Raw genomic sequence first — 23931 nt, 5'->3', positions numbered from 1 at the left:
GTTTGTCCTGTACAGTTTGAGGCAACATTTATAAATTTGAAGATTTCATGTAAAAACCTGGATTTCTACCCCGAACTGGAAAATAGGAAGATGTGGCCATCCTGGGTACATGCCTCTCCACGTGGCACAGTGAAAGAGGGGTGCTGTCTTTAAACAGGCACACTCATTGAAACTCCATCACTACCACTCCCTATTATTTTTCCAACACTGAGACCAAGTATCATGTTACTTATAAATAAGTTTACATCGTTGTTTCCTTGTTGTTCAGAGCTGTTTTGTTTTTCTGTTTGTTTGTTCGTTTGTTTTCGTACTCAGGTCAATAGCAAAGTGGTAAAAATAAAAATAGACCAAGTGAACCTCTTATAATTTCATGGAAAATAATAGAGAGCGTATTTCTTTGAGGCAGTAAAAAAATATTCGTAGGAGTAAAATATGCAGCGTGCCTGGGTCTCTTTGACTTATAATCACCAATTTCCCACATTAACATCAGTTAGATGGGTCTATGAGCTTAGAGTTTTCCAGCACTAACTTAAGGATCTCTGCTAAATTCCTGCCTGTGAAAGTGCAGTATACACATAGACATATGTACGTGTGTGTGCACATGTACACACACACACACACACACACACACACACACACACCTTTTATTGAGGAAAATACCCTTTTTCCTCCTTTTATCCTTAAAGGCCATTTTCTTGAATTCAGTTTTCTCCACAAGTAGTAAAATCTAGAAGACTGTGATTAGGTCAAGAGTAAACATTCTAGGAAAAGACAGTTCTTGCGTTTGTTCTAGGCCTTAGGCAAAAGGGGTCCCTGTGACTCCTCATGATCTAGCTTCCTGGTCGTAGTGTAACCCACTGGCAACATCCTCTTCCCCTACATGCGGGCAGCAGATCAGGGGTTGGGAGATGTTGGGTCCTGGTCAAAATATCACTTCTCATTTGTCATCACTAACTCTTGACTACCAAGAACTATCTCTCATGACTGACTACGCAAGCAAGGATTTGCAAAATCCTCATACAAGGGGCAAAAATCCATCTTTGTATTCAACATAGAAGGAAAAACACATATCTTCATGTAGTTTGTACTCACAGAGGAAATGCAGAACTAAAATTGGATTGGTGTAGATAAACAGATTACAACAAACAGCTGATGTTATGATTTACTCACATTGCTTCTTGATCTCAAAAAGAAGCGATGATGTAAATATTAATGATCATAGTTGACATCTGTTGAGTTTACTGTGGGTCATGCACTATACTAAGTGATCTCTTTTAATCCTTGGAACAATTCTGTGAGGTAAGAGCTGTTCTTAGTTCTGTTTTAGAGGTATGGAAAATGGAGCTTGGAGTAGTTACATAACTTGCCCATTATCACACAGAGATTGAATCAAGAATAAGAAGAAATTTCCCAATGGTTCTGTTCAACCTCAGAGCCTTCACCCAACCACCTTACTATATTCCTTTCCTTTCGGGGTAATGGTTCTCAAAGCGAAGTCCCCAAGACACTTTCAGGGGGTTCTTGAGGTCGAAACTATTTTACTAGTAACTCTAATATGTTATTTGGCATTTTTGCTATGTGGACATTTGCACTACTGACATAAAAGTAATGATGGGTAAAACTACTGAGGGACAATGGTTGTCTGGAAATAAGATTTGCGTGCAAACTGAGCTAGCCACTTCTTTCTTAGAACATGTTTACTTGGAAGAACAATTGGCTGACAGGTATCTGGGAATGATTTCCTTGAAAATAAATGAAGTGAGCCTGTCACTTCAGAGGAAACTTAACAGTGTTTTCTGACAAAGATAAAATTCCAACTGTTAAAGAAAAATTAGAATTTTGGAAAACTTGCATCTGCCATTGTGAGCTTGAAAGTTTCCCAGTACTTAAAAGATTTTTCTGATGAGATTGATGGTGATATTAACAAATATGACTTTTTTTGTCATTGAAAATGAAGTGTATCAACATTTGAAAGATCTGCATAACTCAGTGAACCAATATTTTCCTATGACTGATTCATGATGTTATAAAATAAAACATAAAATTTAAAAATCTATACAAAGTGTGGGATAATGGATTTTAATGTAACGACCATGCAAAGTTCATTGATAAGGTCCAGATTCCACATTGCAGCTCGCCTTTAAGAAACAGCCATTTGTTTCACAATTATCTGAAGGCTTTTAAAATATTCTGCCTTTTCAAACTACCTATCATTGTAAGTTTGAAGTTTCTTTCATATTCTTCAACCAAAACAACATATTGCAATAGGTTAAATGCAGAAGCAGTTATCCAAATCCGGCTACCTTCTTTCTATTAAGCCAGACGTTAAACAGATTTCCAAAAAGGTAAAACTATGCTATACTTCTCACTCCTTTTATGGGGGGCTGGGAAAACATTGCTATTTTATTAAAAATAGATATTATTTGTGTGCCATTTAATGAATTTATCATTATTATGTAAATAAATTTGTAAATAATTTTTTAAATTTCTAAGCCAGTTCTAATAAGGTAAATATTGATAGGTGCAACATACATGAACAAAAGATCATTGAGGTCCTCAGAACAAAATATTTGAGAACCTATGATACAGGGTATAGTACCATTTTTATTTTTAACTCTAAATTGGCATGGCGACTTACCGATGCCAAATTAAAGGCTCTATCTTTTATCTCCATTTTTAAAAAAGATTCTCATCTCCTCTGAGCCAGATAAAAATGGTAAGTCAGGCTTTCAGTAACCTTCAGGTGGTTACCAAGGCATATGGCATATTTGAAGCCATCAGTCAAGGTAGAAATGCGTCACTGAAGGGCAAGGCCTAAATGTTCATTCCCAGAATTAGATCCTTCTGTCTCTTGATGATTTCCAAAAATAGCATTTCTCTGTCTAAGAAAACACCCATCCATATTATACATGTAACTATTTTTTTCCTGGGGAAACAAAATATACAAGATATATTGCAAGCCAAAAAAAAAAAATTAAACACCTGGTTTTCATACCAAAGAGTTTGTCACTGAAGTTGTGTCCAAATAAGCACTACAGTAGCATAGATGTTGTTTTATAAGACTGAGCTTTCTGATTAAGTTTTATACATATTAGAGAAAAGTCATGTTTTCAAAAAATGTAGAATTCTATGTGCTTAGTACAAAATTTAATTTAGGATGTTTGGGGGAGGTATGGTACTGTGCATGCAAATATTTACTCCCCTGTCCATCCTTCCCATTTCTGATGTTCTTAATGTAACTGGTAAAAGTCTTAGAAAACTTTTTTTTTTTTGCTTTTTTCTCCCCTAAATCCAGTGTCACGACTTCCTACCTTCCCTTCTTCCTTACTTTCTCTCTTTTTTTTTTTGTTTTGCTCTTTACATCATGGTAAAATCAGACACACTTATATCAAATCACATTGTGTCATTAATGTCTTAGAAGCGATCAGCACTTCAACAAATGAATGAATATATAACATCAGCAAGACGTGAATGGTCACTTATTACCAGGGAAATTTCACTAGAATCTATGCTATACCTGCATGTGGCTAAGTAAAAAAATTTGTCTTTAAAAAATTAATTGGATAAATCTTTGACACATCACATTTTGATTTAACCCTCAAAGTTTAATATCATTCTTTATGACCAATTTGGCAAGGGTACTGAGCTGCAAGAGACAAAGGGCTACACTTGGGTAAACATTTTTTTTTCCTGGTCAGTAAAAATATGTTAATCTTTCTGCCTCACTTGGAATTAATTTCAACATGGAGAGTTTCAAGTTTTAATGAGATCACCCCTACGGGGTAGTTTTGGCCTGTACTGTGTTTCGGTTGCATATTGTTCTACTTAAGAATTAAAAAGAGATTTCCACCTAAGAAAACTTAAGAACTTCAGTGTAGTGATTGTTTAAGTGATTTTGCAATTGTATATTTTAAAAGATACAAAATGAGTTAATCATTCTCTTTAAAAGTGTATTCTGAGAAAATGATTATTTTCTGATATTTTGGGATACATGGGTTTCGTACACTAGAGGTTTCTACAACCAAATATCACTACTATAAAATAAAATGATGACCTACTGCCTTACCCTGAAATGTAGCAAAAATGTGTTCTGTGTGATTGCGTATGTATGAAGTACATAAATAAACTAAAGAAGCATTTGATGGTTATGTAGGTCCCATATCTTCATATGAGTCATATCTTTTATTTAGCAAGTTTGATAAAATAATCTCATAACCATAAAAGAGGAAGTATTTATGCTGAATATTTATGGATTATTAATAATAAGAGGACACAAAGAGTTTTTTAAAAAACTTGAAACAAAAATATATATAGTTTATAATTCCTCAGGGTCATTAAAATTATTTGTGTATATGTGCGTGTACATATACATATATGTGTATATATAATTGGAAGTAATGTGTAAAAAGTCTTCATAGGTTCATAGGAACTGTCTCTGGGTAGAGGAATGTGGATGATAGGAGTTTTCTTTATAATTTATTTTATTTTCCACATTTCCTAAAAGGAAAGTTACTTTGATTAAAAATAACAACTTCATAAGTTTCCAGTCATCTCTTGATCCATTTTTTAATTAAACTTGCCTATTCATAAATACTGATATGTAGCTAATAGTTTTTACATTTCTTACTTTGAAAAAGAAAAAAAAAGTGAGTTTTCAGCGATTGGGCTCCTCTGTGAGCTCATCTGTAGGTGCTGGGCAAGTCATTAAACATGGGGAAAAAATGTTCTTTTAAAATGCAAGTATCATTTGGGTTAGCAACTGCCTTAACCTTATAGTAAGATGCAACAAAAAGAAACACAAAGGTATTGCCTCTAAAAAAAAAAAAATCCATGTAGGAAACAGAGCTGAGAAATCCTTTATAAACCACCTACTTGCTTCTCAGCACTTTTAAAGAGTTGACTGAGTACCCAGCTAAACCGATGTTGACAGGCAAGTCACCATATTTTTTCTTAAGCGTTTCTGAATGTCAGCAGGGCTCTAGCTTTATGGTGTAAAAATATTCTACATTCAGGGCTGAATGTATATGTTCGTTCCTTCTGACAGCTATTTTGTCCAAATGTTATTGTTCTCTCTGCTTTATCTTATTTTAACCTAAGTGATGAAGTATGATTTTTTTTATCTGTCTATTAGTGAAATATCAAAAGCGAAACACAGTACTCTGCTACTGTCTTTCACTAGCTCAAGTATCGTCTTGCGGTCCTGTTATATATTACAGGGAATATTAAAGTAGGTGACTGAAAAGTGAGGCAGGCCGTGACTCTGCTTTCCCTGGATAGGTACCTAGTTTGTAGAATTGTAAAGTACAGCTGATGTTTCTGCTATCCTTGGGCTATAATTTGATGGAAAGGAATTACAGAAGCATAGCTCCCTCTGAGATCAGATTAATTTCCCCGATTATTTGGCCAAAGACTTAAAAACTTCACAGAAATATAGGTGGCTGAATAGCACAGAGCAGATGGAGCCCATCTCAACAGCACTTCCCTTGGCGCCCAGAATTCCTGGCAGCAGGGTCCCCCAGACTGTGCAGTTTTGCCCTTCTGCGATGGGCCACACTGGGTCTGCACAGCTGAGCTGTCCCAATGCTACAGCCTCTTTATCCTAGGAGCTTGAAGTAACAATCTATGCCCTTAATAGGAAATATGTTCAGACATCCAAGACCTTCCTGGTGCTCAGGCTGAGCTCTGTGTCAACAAGAACAAATCTTAGAACAGAGAGGCTGACCAGGTTTCCCTGAGCATTCTGTCTCCAGCCTTAAAGCAGACAGGCTCATCTCCCAGCTGTCCTCTCCCTGACTCTGACCTAATATCCTTGCTTCTGAATTTAGTCCAAAGGCCACCGTTCCAAAACCACTTTGCCATAGCTTCCTAAGCCACTTTGACATTCTTAGGCCAGTAACTAATAATCTGGTGAAATGACCCGAATACGTTTATACCACTACTCTCTGTAGGAACCAAGTAAGAAAATACTGAGCTTCGTGTTTGCTACTTATTCCACCATTAATCAAATAAACATTCAGTGAGGATTATTCATCATTAAAGATGACTTATTAAAGATGATGAAGAAATAAATAAGCCAATCCTTGCCCTCCAGTTGCACACACTGAGAGAGAGAAGAAAATTTATGGCAGTTGTACATGGTAATGTGTGCTCCAGTAAAGGAACTCGGTGGGTGGTGTGGAAACACCAAGGTCTGGGTATAGAAAGTAGTTCTAATAGTAGAGCTGGGATGTGCAGGTAGGAGCTTGATGTGCTGTAGAGTTGGAACAGGCTTCAGAAGAGGAAGTAGGCCAGAGGTCTGGATGGGACCTGTAGTAAAATTATAGGATGGTATAAGGAATTATAGGGACTTGAACAATCCAGGGTTTCTAACTTATGCACTGCTGTCATTTCGGACTGGATAATTACTTTTCGTGGGGAGCTGTCCTATAGGATGTCCACCAGCATCCCTGACCTTTACCTACTAAGTGCCAGTTGCAGCTACACTCCCTCCACAGAAAATGTCTCTAGATTTTGCCAAATGTCCCAGTAGACAGAAGCCAGGAGGGCTAGGGATAGAGCTGCCTCCAGATTAGGCAACTGCTTTTGATTACTGCCTGTGAGAAACAGGTTGAAATAGAGGCCACGTCTTGGTGAAGGAAGAAGAGCAAAAACTAAAGCCGGCTTACAATCAAGATACTATCCAAGTTGCAACGTTTACTGGAGTCATAGGTCCCAGTTAAGGTGTGCAACCCGAGCCACCCTGTGGGGTACTTTAACATAGAGTCTCTACTTCAGCCTTGTCTCATCTTCCTCCCAGTCTGTTGTAGTCTGTGGGAACCGGGCAAAAAAACTAAAATGCAAAACATCCTTCCCAAAATTACCAGGTAGAGGGGCAGCAACCGGTAGCATGATATTAAGATGTCTCTAGGCCAATACCAAAGGATTTCTTGAACAACTATATTGCCAAATATGGTTGGCTCTAAGTTTATCTATGTGTATGAACTTTATATATAACTTTGTTACTTTATAAATAAACATATATATATAAGATTTGTAAGGTTTTTCATGTATTTTCTGATGCAATGGCTTGGAGAGCTGAATTCGTGAGAGGGGAGATAATATTTTTAATATATAATTTTTTCCAAGATGCATAGGTCTAATTTATGTGAACCTCAATTTTTAAAAAGTAGTATGTACTTTATGAAAAGAAAAGATATCTGAAAGTACTACCATTGTAATAATATCTTTAATTCTAAGAATTCCAAATACATGTATGTACCTAGAATCTAAATACAAGGAAGGATGGTTGGATTCTAATATGGCAGAACAAGGTTAATTGTGTCATGAAAACTTCTTTATCTGCTGTTAAATAAATCTCATGCAATAATGAATATATCCGAGAACTTGGATTAGAGGCAGAGGGAGTTATTGCACAGAATTTTCTCTATGAACCTAAAATTATAGGTTGCCCGAAGCCATGAAGCTAAATAATTGTCGTAATCAGTTTAAATAACCTTGGTTAAAGAAAATAATTGGCGGAGGAAAGCACAGCATGGAGCTAGAGACAGAGAGCACCTTTGCTCCACCCAGGGCGCGGAGCTAGGCTCCTTCTGTCTCTTCTTTTTCCACCCCCACTGCCAGCAGAAGCCTTCTCCCCTTTATTTTCTGTGATTCCCCTCTACACCCCATTCTTTTCCTTCATCTTAACATGGAATTCCCTGTGCTTCAGATTTCTCTGCTTCCAGCCATCTAGCCCCTGGGAAAGTAACACCAGCTTGTGTGTTGGCAAAAAGGAAAGGGACAGAGAAAGAGGAAGAGAGAGTGGTGGGAAAGACTAGCTGATGGGAGGTGGTGAGCAGGGTGGCTGGGTCACTACCAAGCAGAGGGACAGGGAATCTATGCATTGGAAACTACAGTCTCTTTCAGTTCTCATCTGTAATTTTTTTCCAGAAGGCAAAAGCTTATAAAATTGTTCAGCTTCGTTAAGAAACATAACAGTTTTACGAACTATTTACTATTTATGTTATTACTATACAACATAATAAATCATACGGATATCTACTTCTGGCTGCTCAAACTTAAACCAGAAGAGGAAATGCTGGTCTAGGAAACTGATTCAACTTTAACTTCCTTGGCTTTAGTAGAAATTATGGTGATACAGTATTCTAGAAAATTATCTACTTGGAAAACATAGAAGATTCCATATTTTTCTGCTTCTGGGTTTTTAATCAACTTAAAACACAGAGTTAGGTTAGAAGCCCAGGGTTCAAGGCCACTCTCTGTCACTAGCCAGCTGCTTAATCTTGCACAGTCACTTTACCCCTCTGGGCTTCACCATCCTCATCTGTAAAAAACTTCTGGCACAATGTCCGTTTTCCTAATATATTTTATAGTAAATGAAAACCAAGATTCTGAGTTGAGTATTATGCTCTAGATCTGCCTGTTCTGCTTCCTGTTTCTATAATAAACATGTAAGTGTGAGTTGCTTAACTAAATAAAAGTCTTTTTTCTCATTGCAGATAAATAGAATTTACCAGTCCCTGGATGAAGTGCTTGGGAAGTCTTTAAATGCCATAGTCAACTGCCATTTCAGAGAAAAGATAGATGGTTTTGGAAAGTTCATGCTGTTTCTTCATTGAATTTTAGGTGAGTGTGTCTGAGACAAAGAACTTAAGATGGACAAAGAGCCCTTTTCCTTTAAAGTGCTTCTCTCCTTGCATGAAAAGAAAATGGGTTAAATATTATCTACGTTTTGTACTTAGTGAGGTGCCAGAGAGTGAAAGACTTAGTTTCTGTGCCTTTGTTTATTTTTTATTATTTTCAGAAACCATCTGAAGTATGAAGCGTGAGATGTAGCGATGGCCTCAACATTGCTTCCTGGTTTCTATCAAACAAATGCCCTAGTACTTCATTCTATGTTAACGGCCATCTAATTTTTAAAACATATTAATGCATTTAATTTCAGGGTAGTAAGCCAAAACGAGACAAAACCCTGTTTTAATGGCATAAACTAGAGGAAATTTTCATGGTGGTAATGACAGTTTAATTATTAACAGTCTGTGTGTGAGAAAAGGCTAACTTTTCAGAGGCTGCTCATGAGGAGGTTTTATAATGCTTAAATTAAATGAGGGCATGGTTTAGGTTAGGTGCAGTTTCTAACTCCTGAGTACAATTAAGAGCACACACATGCTCACATATATTGTTTTGTTTTACCTGGTCATAAAATGGCTGGATAAATATTTTTCTATCATCATACATAATTACTCTTCCATGCTGCAAAAGACACGAGCCTACAAATTGTTGCTTTACAATTAGTTCGCAATATGCCGTTGTCATTTCACAGCAAAACAGAGGAATAGAGTGGTGGTCTTTTTGAGGAAATTGTGTATCTTTCCACCTCCTCTTGAGTCTAGTTTTCAAAGTATGGCTTTATTATCCGCTTTGAAGAATGATGATTTCTAGAATGTCAGAATATACCTCTGTTCACAATTCTGAGTAAAACACAGAGCATTGATCATTGTCTAAATCTAATCCAAAAGACAGTGATGCTTTCTTTATACTTTTGGTTAACTTCAAAATGAATGTGGATAATCTCTCATACTCTTAAGGGTTTATAAATTTGGTTTATTGGGATTGTATGCGGAACAAAAATGGCGATTTCATTTATTTACAAGACGTTGGTTGGGTGCAGTTCCCAGGAACTCAACTTGGTTCCCTTTAAAAATATCAGTAAATCAGTTTGTCTAGCGTGACATTACTTGGGTGGAGAAAATGAAAATGGAAAACTTATTTACTTAACGTTCTATTTTCCTGTTGTGCCACTCTGTACCTCTCTTTTTACCTTTACCCTGCATTCCTTGCCCTGTTTCTACTCTGCTGGTTCCATGATAGTGTGACTCCTATTGGCTGGGTTTTCTGGCCCCCAAACCCAGCTCCTTTTACCTTTTACCTCTAGCTTCCCCCAACGACTTTGCACTCTGGGCTGCAGTAATATCACCTCTTCCTTTTGTCCCTTGAGACTTGTGGGTGGCAGTGCCTTTAACTCTCTGCCGCTGCTAATCTCCAGTTTGATTCACTATCCCCAGTTTAGCGTCTCAATTCCTTCATTATCTGTGTAATCATTTCCCTGGATTAAATTCCATTTGGTTTCAATATTTAAGTGTTTTCTCTTTTCCTGGTTAGATCCTAACTAACCAATCAGGACTTCATTAATTTCTTCCAAAATTATCGGAAGAAAAGCGAACAGGGATCACTTGCTTCTCTCAAGGAAAATAAATGATTCTCAGGAAATAAATTTAAAGTTAAATGTAAAATGGGGTTTTTTACACTGAAAAAAAATTTAGCTTAATATATTTAAAGCCATATTCTAAGCTATACAATGTCATAGTGTTAATTTGTTGCTGTTAATAAGATCATTGTTGATATTTCAATCTTGCATGTCAAATTAATAGGAAGATTTTTAAATTCTCAGCTACATAGCAAATATGATTTTTACTTTTTTAATATTCACATTTCACAAGCTTCTATATGTATGATAAAAGAACCTCTTCTTAGAGTATCAGTCTCATTCCTGCATTCACATTTAAATCTAGAACTTCAGATCTATTTTATTATGGATCTGACCTTTCTCTTTCAGTAATGGTTGTTTGCTACTCGATGCCTTATGATCTGAACATTTCACATTTCCTATAATAAATACTGACTGTATTGGAAAGCAAAGTGATCAGGATGTTAATGTCTGTCTTTTTTGACAAGTAAACAATTCACCAACAATCCCACTCACTCTAAAAGGCTTCCTTGGTATTAAAGTAGCTTTTCACTGAATCATTTTGTCACTTTACTTGGTTATTTTAAATGCAAGTGCCTTGCTGTTTTCATTTCCTTCTCATTTATTTATGTAGACATTCCCTTTTCAATCTTTTCTCAGAGGTCGTCATGACTGCTCATCTGCCCATTTTAATGTATTGTGAGTACTCTCGAAGGGACATATTGCCTCCCTACCAATAATTTTTGTCTATTCAACCAATGCAGTACCTGCTTGCGAATCCTTTCAAATAAAGTGAAAATACTATCAGGAGCAAAATTACTTTTGGACGCCCCTTCATAACCTAAAATTGGGAAACACAGGGATGAGTAACTTTACAGTATGGTTTAAGATGCAGTGAATAACTGATGTTCTCAAAACACATCTTCCTTGGTTTGGTACAGCACTGAAAATTCTAGTCATTAACATTTCTCTCTAGTTTCTGGAAGTGAGGCTTTATAGTCATGTTTAAAATAAAATACTCTTGGGGAGAGAAATGCATCCATTCATAATGGATATTACATCATAGGTGAGAGAAATGAATTAGCAAAGAAGAGAATCCTGGGCCAGCAGTGCAAAAACTCAACTTCTGAGGGTTTGGTACACACAAGTTAGGAGGAGGCTACCGAAATAATCTCGCTAACTTTATAATATTGCCTGGTGGGTCAAGGGGAACGCCTTTCATAGATAACCAGGCTAAACATATCTTAACGTCATCTTGGAGGAGGGGGAAGGAGGGATGGAGGAATTAGTTCTTACACAAATGAGCGACATTACGAATAGAGATTTTACATCACCAGTGCCCAGATAGTTCAGGAAAGTGCTTTAACCAAGATGCAGTCAGTAGTACTTCTGCTGAATCACAGATTATAGTGTGGGAAAAATCAAATGTGTTTAAAGGCAGAAATCATCTATTATCCATCTTTGTATCCCTGGAAAATAGCCTAGTGCTTGGCACACTACAGATAATGTCTAAATAAAAAATTAGCAAATAAAGACAAAGGCACAGAGCAACACTGGCTGATACTTACTGAGTTCCTCCTTTATGCCAAACACTGTTCTGTATACGTATACGCTTCATTTCATGCTTAAACAACCCCATAACATAGGTAATAATAATCTCCTTTTTAAAGATGAGGAAAACTAGGGCCAGAAAAATTAAATGATCTACCCGAGGTTAAATAACATGAGGTGAAAATTCAAGTCTGTTTTCAGAGCCTGAGAGCTTAATTATTTTGCTCTACTGTCTCTCATGTAATATAGTCATAAAATAATTTTAAAACACAGAAGCAACATTGCTTATTATTAACAAACTCAAGTCATTTCAGAATATACCCGTATTAAGAAAACTTGCCCAAACCTTGAATTGCCTTGCTTTGAACACAGATTTTCTCTTGTCATTGTTTCTACTCGATTTTCCTTTTAAAGCATGAGTGCTTATATCAACTTCCTAATTTACATTCAGATCTCATCATTTCCATTCTTTAATGGTGTGCTCTGAAATTAATATTTTAAGTATCCTATTGCTTCTTTCATGCCATTTGCTTAATTTAAAAATGTATAATCTTGAGCAGCAAGTTACTTAAACTCTCTGAGCCTCAGATTTACCACATGAAAAGGCATGTCTAATTTGTTGTGAGGACTAGAAAATAATGTTCATAAAACAACTAAAACAACCAAGTAAAGTTCTAGGTATGTAATAGATGCCTAACAAACAGTAGCCAACATGACCTAATTACTCCCACCCACTTCTGTCTGAAAGCCAGTGTTTGCTGCCCCATCAACTACAGAGCGTATTCTGTGTCCTGTATTCCTTAGCATGTCATAATATAGGCACAATAAACCTCTTGAGTCTCACTGCCCACCTTTGCTGCTCATCAGTTGACCTCTGCTAACCTGAGAATGACCTGCCTTCTCTCAGCCATGCTCTGTGCCTTTACTTTTGCTCATGCTGGTTCTTCTGACTCCACTCTTTTCATGACTCTCTCCAAATCCCCGTCACCCGCAAGCACACATGAACTCTTCAGTGGCTTGCAACATCCTAGTTATCTTTTAAGATCCGTCACAGCTGTTGCTGTTACCATTACAGTGAAGTCACTGATAAACCCCTCCTGAGTCAACAGTTATCAGTTCTGTCTCTGAATTCACATAGCCCTTTGGGCCATTTCTAGATTGGCTCCTATTGTAGACAACAGAAAGAAAAGTAATCTCATTCAGTCACTCACAGGCTCGCGTTGGAATTTCTCATGGTATCTGTCTGTCCTCTGAAACTTTCATCAATGGCAAACACCAAGTGTTTTATCTTTGAATCTCCTGTAACACGTTCAAAATAGTCTCCTTTTTGGTGTTAGATGAAGTATGGAGGGTCGTGTTTTTAGGTATGCTTAAGTGGTTCCAGTGTGATGAAGATTTTAACATTTCACCCAGTCATTACAAGCAAAAAGAGAGCTGCATTAGAGAAGAAGGGACCTTTCAGAGAGGATCTGCGCCACTTTGTGCCAAGCGCCAAAGAAGTTGCTCCGTGACCGTTATCTTATTTAATTTTCATAATAATTCTTCCTATTAGCTATTATTTCTCTCCTTATTTAGATAAGAAAACTAGGGTTCCAAGAGTTTAGGTAACTTGCCAGTGTCGTGTTTCTGGTAAGTGGCAGAACAAGAATGTTAAGCCATATATTTTCACTGCAACTCTGAAAGAGCTTTCCAATTTAATCCTGTAAGAATACGTGTGTGAGACAATGTGAGATTTTTCCATTTAAAGTATTTCCTGAGGAGTAAGCTATTTATAAGTCTACAGATCTTTTTTTTTTATTGGCAAATAAGTTTTATGTTTAGGTTGATGCTAAAATTAGCAGTATTCCTGTGCAACAAGAGTTTAAAAGATGTAGCACCTTGTGGATCTGAGACCTATTTATGCAGAAACCTCATTTATTGATGTGAGCATATGCCTGAAAATGATGATGTCTAAAACTGTAGACTGATAGGATATTAAGGCTGCGTGTTATCCAGAATCACCACTAGAGGTAGGAGCTTTTGAAAGCAAGGATTTGGTCTCTCTTTTTTTCTCTTTAAGAATATTTATGAAATGAATATTTATGACTAATTATGAAAGAGTTTGTTTAGAATGCAAAATAAAAATTTCCCTAGACATAGCAATACAATTAACACTTTTTAAGAGCGCACATAAATGTGCTGTGAAATTTTTTTAATCACACTATTCAAGTACTACATATAAGAATAATAATTGACATGAATAAAACTCAAAATTTTCAAAAAACCCTCTTCTAACTTCATTTTAATTGCAAAAACCAGTATCCATAGAGAAGGTTTCCTTCCTTTTGTGAAAAATCCTAATGATGCATAGGCCACATTTATACCTATAATGATCATTCATTCATTTGTTCTTTAAATGTATATTATATGTCTCTTATATTCCCTGGCTCTGTGCTAGGCACCTGAGAGCCTGAGATAAATAAGGTATAACTATTCCAAGTGATACCCTAGTTAATTTTACCACAGTTTAGGTCTTGGACTTTACAGAATTTAAGCATCAGAAGGAACATTTCTGGAAGTCTCTCCTAGACCCTCATCTTAGTCCATTCAGGCTGCTATAACAAAATACCACAGACTGGGTGGCTTATAAACAACCGAAATTTATCTCTTACGGTTCTGGAGGCTGGAAGTATAAGATCAGGGTGCCAGCCTGGTCGTGCTCTGGTCTGAGCCTTCTTCCTGGTTCGTTGCTGGTAGAAGGGACTAGGAGCTCTGTGGGGTCTCTTTTATAAAACACTAATCCTATTCATAATGGCTCCACTCTCATAACCTAAGCATTTCCAAACCAAAGCATTTCCATAACCAAAGGCCCCACCTCCCATATTGTCATATTTGGCATTAGGATTTCAACATATAAATTTGGGGGAAACACAAACATTCAGACCATAGCAAACTCCTAATTTTACATTTGAGGAAGTTGAGACCCAGAGAGGTTAAGTACTACCCCAATAATTAGCAACAAAGCCACAACGAAGAACTGAGACTCTTACCACCTAGCCACTTTCTACCATACAATAAATTAGCCAATATTCCTATATTCTTAATTTCCCACCACCCCCCCCAAAAGAAGTTTTGAGTCTATGGAGAAAAGACTGAGAAAATAAGATTGATTTTGGTTTTTATTTATAATATATAGAACTATATTTACTATTCATCAAGTACTTATTGAGAGTTAAGTGAATGTCTGGAGCTTTGCTAGGTGCTAGACGTATGGCTGAACAAAACCAGAAATGTCTTCCTGGCCCTCATCCTGCTTACTCTCTTGTGTGCATGACTGTGAGTAAGTGAGTGAGTGAGTGAGTGAGTAAGTGAGTGAGTGAGTGAGTGGTAAGTGAGTGTGTGAATGTGTGTGTGTGTGTGAGAGAGAGAGAGAGGGGGGGGGGGAGAGAGAGAGAGATAGATAGAGAGAGAGAGAGAGAGGACAGAGAGAAAAAAAACCCAGCACAAAAGCCCTAAACTGCCTTTTAATGGGAATACCATAATAGTCCAGGTGATGACAGGCATAATGTGATGCTAAAAATGGCAACTAAAAGTGATTATGACATATGAATTCACTTCTTTGAAAAAATATATAAAACTGTGTTCCATAAATTTTGATGTATTGAAGCAAAAAGATACCTTTCTATGTCTTTGGTCTACTACTGTCTTAAGAATAACTTGGTAACATTCCAGAAATGAAAAAGAATTTTTGAAAATATGACTAGCCTATATACACTGTTGTGTCTATCTTTAAGTAAGATAAGTGTACATCTTAGGAAAAATAAGAGTTCCATTTACATTCCCAGGTTATGTCCCTGCCTTGTTGAGTTGTCTTTTGTTAGTCAATTGCTCCTTTATTTCTCCAGAAGAATTTGCATCATGCTGCTTATCTTTACGTAAGTATGATTTTTAAAGCTATGATCATCACAGGAAAGGATGGAGCAATGTTTTTCTATCAAAACCCGACAGTTTATTGTTTTAGCTTGTATTTTAACCATCAATTGATTTTTGTAACTTCTAAAACCTGATTTTTAAATATGTATAGTTCATTTTAGCAAAATCTTAAACTTTGAATCTGATAGTTTCAAATTATCAAAGCAAGTGAATAATGTAGCTCTCTGTTCTTTTAATTCCTAACAATTCTGTAACGGTGGACTAGAAATTTTACTGTGGTTATTTGTGTTTATAAAATGCTTTCAGACTCAGATAAATACATATATTTTTTCTTCTAATTCTAGTTGCATGGATAAGTAAGGTAGCTGTCTTTTTCTAAGAACAGGTCTTTATTATTATACTATCCCTTCCTAATATATATAAGCAACTCCAGTATCACATGGTTTCCCTTCTGAAGTTGAATTTCTTCCCAGGGCAGTAGCATCTACAAAAGGCACACTTGGAGAGAAAAAATCCTCACTACATTCCAGAGAAGGCTACATTCTTCCCATTTAGCCACAGCAAATGAGCATCTCATAGCCTCAGCTCACCAGACCCTCATTTTATACTGCCATAGATTTAGTTCCCTTCAGTTGATATACCTTCTCCACCACCAAGGGTGCCACCACAAGTGAGATAGCATGCCACACTTAAATCCCTGGCACATTCCCACAGCATCTTGAATTCTCCTTTGGCAAGAAACATTTGCAGATATTAAGCATAAGGGTGAAATTACTCTAGTATAAAAACCTTCTCATTCTCTCTTGCATGAGTCCCCACCCTGCCCCCAGGGCACAGACCAGTTCCGACCTGTCCATTGCCTGTTAGGAACCAGGCCACACAGTATGCAAGAGGTGAGTGGCAGGCCAGCGAGCGAAGCTACATCTGTATTTGTAGCCAATCCCCAGTGCTAGCATCACCACCTCAGCTCCACCTCAGATCATCAGACGTTAGATTCTCATAGGAGCGCCAGTCCCTAGTGCCAAAAGGTTGAGAATAGCTGCTCCCTTGGATTCTCCCTTCCTACAACACAAGGAGTGAAAGGGCCTAAGGAGCAGGGCCGGTAGTTCTGTGTCCTAAACTCAGTTCTTAACAAGAATTCCTCTATCTAATAAAAAAGACTCTGAGGTTTTCCATATCATCCAGTTCTGAGACTGTTGTATGTAGGATTGTCACCTGTAAGCACAAACGCTTTTCAGTAAAATATTATTAATCCCTTTTCTGAAAGATGCTTAAGGCCCTCATGCTTTGCCTCACCTAATAACAAAGATAATAGTCTAGGTCAGCTCTTGATTGCCTTCTCATTAAAATATTCAGATCCCTTTCATACACATAGAGTTCATGCTTAATGTGTACTAACCATTGTAAACTGTGGTTGCCTAGTAACCAGTGGAGGCATGTCTACGAGTCCGAAGAACATAAATGAACAACTGAAATACTGACATTAGTTTCAGCTGGGTGACCCAAGCCTTAATTCTGCCCTAGCCAACCCAGATGTTTCCAATGGGCTGGTGAAACAGTAGCTTTCTCAGAAGTAGCTCATTAAATCAGAAAAATAAGAATTAGCATTTAGCGTAATGTCCTTCTCTATGGTCTGATAGTGGTCCAGAGAATGACTGGAGAAGCAAAGGGATTGGATCTTAGTATCTTTGATATAATATTTACAGAATATAGAATGAAGCGTCTAGGACTCACACTCCCAAACAGCTTTTTCCAAATGTTTATGATTGTGATTATTCAGTGTTTTTAAAAAAATATTTTAGTGTTTACTTCATTGTTTGATAGTACAATCTTTTTCAAATTTAGTTTTTACGGATTCCAAACATTTCTCTCCATTTTGAAAGGCCATTGTTTTAAAAAGCAATAGAGAAGCAAAAGAAGCATGGATAGTAAGAGGACTTTTAGCTAGATGGTGAAATTAACCCATAAAATAAAAAATACCTTATACTTTCTGAAGAAAACACCAACAACTCAAAGTGCATCCTTATAATGCTGTTCTGTTCTAATTGGGCTACTTGTCTGTACGCCTGGGCTTCCGACGTCCCAGGAAGAAATATCGTTCCTTGTTAAAATGTTTTACTCAAATAAAGGGGAAGGGGGACATTACATTTTTATAAAAACAGTAACGAATATACTATTGAGTTGAAAGCAAAATTAGCATGAATTTTTAAGGAGAAAAACAGAACATCAAAGAAATGTCAGCACTGGAAAGTAATTCTGAGGTCAGACCCCATCCTCGTGTTCTGCCAATACTTCACCTTCCATGCCCATCAAAAGGGAAATTTGAAGTAACCCAGACAAGATATACATTTCAGTGCTTGGAAAAAGGATGGTTTCTTATTTAAATGAGAAAAATGTCACTACTCATCAGAAAATCATTTGTGTGATCTCTCCCTGCATACATATAAGCAGGAGAGAAAATCCACCGGCTTTTTGGTTTCTCTCTGTGTCTCTTGTTTGAATGAAGAGAACTTTCCATAAACCCTATATAATAGTTTCCCAGGGCTGCCGTAACAAATTACCATAAACTTGTTGACTAAAAAGAACAGAAACGTATTCTCGCATAGTTCTGTAGGAGAGAAGTCAGAAATCAAAGTGTTGGCAGGTCCGTGCTCCCTCTGAAGGCCTTAGGGAGGAATCCTTCCTTGCCTCTTCTTAACTTGTGGTCGCTCCAGCAATCGTTGGCCTCCTTGGCCTGTAGCTGCATCACTCCAACTTTTGCCTCCATCTTTACATAGCCTTCTCTGTGTGTGTGTGCCTCTGTCCAGGCCTTCTCCTCTTCTTACAAGGGTACCAGTCATTGGATTTAGGGCCCACCCTGATTCAGTATGATCTCATCTCAGTCCTTAGGTAATTACATCCACAAAGACTCTATTTCCAAATAAGGCCACATTCTGAGTTTCTTGATGAACATGAATTTTTGAGGGGCACTGCTTATATTAGTCAGACTTCTCCAGAGAAACTGAACCAAAAGGATGTATAAAGAAAGAGATTTATTATGAGGAATTGATTTACACAGTTACCGAGGCTGAGAAGCCCCTAGATCTGTAGTCCAAAAGCCCAAAAACCAGAGGAGCCAAAGAGGTAAGTTTCAGTCTGAGTCTGAAGGCAAGAGAGGACCGACGTCTCAGCTCAAAGACCACCAGGAATTGAGAGCAAATAATATCTTGCTCAGTGTTTTGTTCCATCCAGGCATTCAACAGATTGGGGCAAGCAATCTGCTTTACTAAATCTACCATTCAGATGTTAATGTCATCCAGAAGTATCCTCACAGACATATCCAGAATAATGTTTAATGAAATTTCTGGGCACTTCATAGCCAAGTCAAGTTGACACATAAAATTAACTATCACAATACTTAATCTACTACATTTCCCTTGAAAGATTTTCCTTCATATTTTATTGGCATCACTGGCAAAAGGATGGCAACAACAGTGATTGATTTAGACCTTTCGTTGAGACCTGTGGTGGGGGCATGGACAACAGTTCTGCCAGCAAAGAAAAATGGGGAAATGGAAATTGGGTAGATAACAAATCTGTTACATTTCCATATTTTTCTTTTTTGTGAAACACACACATCCATATTAGTTAATGCTTTGTGTTTGCAAGTGACTAAAAAAAAATCACTCAAGTTAGCTTAACTTGGAGACTGTCAGGATTTAGATAAAGAGTAGATTCAGGGATTCCGAAGTTAGGCTCGGGACCTTGGCTCTTTCTCCTTTCTTAGCTCTATTTTCCTCTGGCATTGGATTAATAAGGAAGGAGGCTCTATCAATGCAATGATTTAAAAAAAAAAAAGCCACCAGCACCTCGAAGCATACATAACCTACCCAGCCATATATCACAGAAAAAAAGAGCTTGACTCTGTCTCCCAAAAGACATTGATTGGTTCTGCATAGGTCACATACACATCCCGACTCCAACTCGTATCTCCATTCTTGATTATTTCATTATACCTATGGGTTGATCTAATCAATACCTTCCTTATATCCAGAAAAAAAAAAATCCCTTCATTTGACATCAGCTATTTACTTCTTTGACCACTGAAGCTACTTATCTTCAGAAACTGAACTGCTTCCACAATCAGAAAGTAAGATACCCATTCTCTGAGCACCACATACCCTTCCAACTCTTCTGCTCTGATCTCTACATTTGCAACTGTTCGTGTTCATTACAGGGTCTTTTGGTCTTAGTTCTTTCTCACTACCAAACAACCTCTTCCTGTCTTTACTTTCCTTCTTGCTGGCTTAGAATGTGTGGCCCATCTCCAATGCAATCTTCCCTTTTAGGTACCATCAACTCCCTTGCACGTCTTTCCTCCCATCACATTCACCAGGTAATAGCTAAGCCCTGGATGAACCTACTCACCTGGCTTACCTATACTTGTACCTGTTTGGCTGAGTTTTGTTAAAGAAAACCACACAACTGAGCATGCTGGTATTATGCTAGGCTCCTGATCGCTACTTCAGATGTGCTTGCATCACTCCATGGCTATTCTACTATTTCCATAGTCAGCTCACTCTCTTTCTCTCCAATGACTAGTTTATTATTTCTCCACTTGCATCAAACCAGTCCTCATTCTGAGCTGGCAATCTTGCTTCTTACTTCACTGAGATGATAGAAGCCATTTGATAGGAACTTTCCATCCCCAAATGTACAAATATACCTTTATCTGCACCCTTCAACTCCTCCCTCCCTCATTTCAGGGGAGGTGGTTTCTCTCCACATGTACTCTATATCCCACCCCTTTTACTCTCTCAAGGACTGAGCACATTCAATCAGCCGTTTCTTTTCCCACATCTCCAGCTTCTCTGCCTTTAGTGGACCACTCTCCTCAGCATGTATTTTCTAGTCTCTTTTGTGGGAAACAGTCCCTTGATTTTGTGTTTCCTTTGAGTTACTACTCCACTTCTCTCCCCTACAAATCCAACTTTCTCAAGAAAAGAAAAATTGTCCACACAGACCAACTCCAATTCCTCACCTCCCATTCTTTTCCTGTCCCTCACCTTTCCAGGAAAAAAAAAAAAAAAGTTTCTTATGAAGGTCATCATTATCTTCATATTCCAAAGCCAATGAATCCTATCTCCATTTTCATATTACTCAAACTCTCCGTAGCTTTCAACTCAAAGACCACCCCTTCCTTCCTGAAAAACTCGCCTGTCTTAGCTTCTATAGAGGCACACTCACAAGGTTTTCTTGGCATTCTGTCTTGGGGCTTAAGCATGCTTCTCTATGTATGTCTTTTTATTTCCAAGGCTTTAAAAAATCCCTTTGAACCTGCAACTCTCACATGTATATTTCCTTCCAAGCCCTATCCTCAGGGCTTTGGGTATATATAGACACAGCCTAAGTGACATTGATACTTAATGTCTCACAGACATCTCAAGTTCAACAGTTTCACACACGCCTCACTCCTCATTGCGTTCCCTCAACAAGCTCCCGCATCGAGCTTCTGTGTTGTAGTAAATGGCAGCTCCAATTGTGTCAGAATGCTGGGGCTTTTTCCTTATACTCTTTTCTTACTCATCCTGCCACATTCAGTCTACGACTGATTCCTATCAACGCTACCTCCAAAATAAATGTCGAATGTGTCCACTTCTCACTGTTTCTATTGTCAGCATTTCAGTTCATCATCATCAGTCGGCTTCCATGCTGGTTTTACTTTATCGACTCTTGATCCTCTCCCATCATTCTCCACAACATAGCCAGGGTGTTATTTTAAAAATAAAAGGTAGATTATGTTACTGTTATGTTTTCAATCCTTCCAAAGCTTTCCATCTGCACTTAGAATACGTTTCAGAATCTCCAACATGGCCTACGAAGCCCTGGTCCCTGGCAGCGTTTTAATGCCATGACCCCTGCCCTTCACTGACAGCACTCCAAACACCCGTCTTCACGCATTCCTGGAACACATCAGGTGCTCCCCCCCATGTGCTCTTCCCCTTGCCGGAAAGGCCTCCTCTCTATCCATTACAGGTGTCATCTCAAATGTCACTTTCTCAGAGAGTTCTGAGATACCACCAAATCACCTTCGAGAGGATGTTTTTTCCCGATAACCCATTCCAAGCATGGACACAGACCGAATTATTCACCGCGAAGTTAAGAACAGTTCTCAAGGCTTTTCTAAAATCTTGGCAACAGACAGATAATACAAGTCATAATATTAAAAATTAGTCATCAGCATTATTATTCCTTAGTGATATCCTTCAGAAGGGGTCCCATATTGGCTCTCTCCTCCTGGGCCACCATGTTTTAGAACCTGCCTCCCCCACAGGTTAGAGTTCCCTTTGACCTGGATCTTGCTCCCCATGTTCAGAACTTTAATGCCCATTCTCTCCAGATCTAGTTCCTGGACCTGTCCCCATTCCAGTTAATAACTCATAATCTTCCAGCTATTCAACCCATAATCAGCACAGCATTTTTGAGTGGCTTAGTTTCTCTTCTTTCCACCACTGTGTTCCAGGCTAGGTGTTATATAAGCAGTAGACCCATTAAGATTTACTCAAAAAAAAAAGAGCAATCTCAAAGATAGTCATAAAGCCTGTAGCCTCCCTTAGAATATGGAAAAGGCTGCAGTTTAAAAAGTAACAAATCGTTTTAAAGTCAAGCTACATATTTACATAGAAACAGGTATGTATAAGTAAATACAAAAAAATGTTAACTATGGTTGGTGGGATTACAGTGAATATAAAATATTTTTGCTTACTTTTATTCTTTAATTGATCGACAGTGTTTATACTAAAGATATCCCGAACCTAAAATAGATCAAACAAATAATGTCTGTGTTTAATACTTTGGATATTATTGCTACAAATATGACAATATGAGTGGGCAGCCAAACCACAGGAACTAATGTGTAACTTAGGGTTTCTGCTCAGTGTGTGTGGATAGGAGCATATAAACACATAAGTTTCTCCATTTCACATGTCACTGTGAGGCTATAAACAGAATGCAATGGGATATAAAATATCTTGTCATATAATGAATACGAGTGGCTAATATCCTCTGAAGACACTTTTTATCTCTGATAAAACCATAGAATGCTAATCCTTTTCTGCCCTGTATTAATTGTAAGCCATAATTTTGATAGGATAGCAGGAGTTCTGTCCTAATGTCTCACCTGGCAAAGGCATACTGTGGTGCCTTCAGTTAAAAAAAAAAACAACACCTGCTCATCATTACTTAAGTGCAGCTATCCTTTCAAATGCTTAAGTGCCTTCTTCACAGGCTTCTATGCCACTTCCCTTCCTGTGTATTACTCACCATCGTATAATGGTTTTTTCTAATTTCTCTATTTGAAATGTCACTGTGGGGCTATAAACGGAATGCAATGGCCTAATGAAGAATTGACCAGTGGGAAGTGTAGAGCTCAGATAATACTGCCCAGGTAGACTCCAGTGAACTACCCAGTTCACAGTGACCCTCTGAAATGCAGATGGTCCCTGCCAAGGGAGTATTTGCCACCACAGACATCCAGAAAAGTCCAAAGTGCCCAATACCTTTATATTATGGATCAGTTTATATAAAATGTGTTTACCACATGAACCTTTCTCATTCATTCTAATAGTGGAAATCATTTAAGTATATAGAATAAAATTTTAAATATTAGTTTGTTATTTGTCTCAGTTTATTCAAACAGTTTTCTCAATAGTGTGTATTTCTTCAGGATTCTTTTTCTGTTACCCTTTCTGGATAATTTTGCTATGTGTTCTCTTGAACTACATATGCTTCTATTTTTTCTTTCCCCCTAAATCACCTTCTATTCTATTGTTTTTTAATCAGTGTTTTTCCATAATAATTTATTCTTCTACAGTCCTGCCTTAATTTTTCTAACTTGCTTCATTTTCTGATACAATAGTTTTTATCATAATTGTCATTAATAATTAACTTTTACTGAGTGCCTACTGGGTGCATGACATTGCATTTGCTTTCTGGTCTCTTCATCTCATTTCCTGTGATATATACACATATTGTTTCATAGGCAGTTACTGTCCACCCTCCCCCCATCAACTTGCTACTGCCTACTTAATTACTTGTTTTTTCCCAGGGACACATTACAAAGGAAGGGAGAAATTCAGTAGCCTCTATCAGTCCTACATCTACTCTGTCACTGAATATGTTCTTATGGTACATAGCATCCCTCCATAGGCCTTTAGAATGTTTCCTGTACTGTTATATTCCAA

At 37.6% G+C, this 23931-nt stretch overlaps 1 protein-coding gene across 17 annotated transcripts in view; it reads left to right on the top strand.

Annotated features, from left to right (window-relative positions):
* The window catches only part of DTNA (dystrobrevin alpha), a 334755-nt gene that overhangs the window by 145673 nt on the left and 165151 nt on the right, over positions 1–23931 (top strand). For all 17 annotated transcript variants that reach the window (XM_039843433.1, XM_039843483.1, XM_039843459.1 and 14 more), the window contains exon 2: positions 8499–8625. The gene's annotated coding sequence lies outside the window, so the exon portion shown is untranslated. The remainder of the gene's footprint in view (positions 1–8498; positions 8626–23931) is intronic.

Source organism: Pteropus medius, unplaced genomic scaffold (genome assembly GCF_902729225.1).
Source record: "Pteropus medius unplaced genomic scaffold, Ma_sr-lr_union100, whole genome shotgun sequence".
In the NCBI taxonomy this organism is placed as follows: Eukaryota; Metazoa; Chordata; class Mammalia; order Chiroptera; family Pteropodidae; genus Pteropus; species Pteropus medius.
This window is presented reverse-complemented; position numbering and strand designations above follow the sequence as displayed.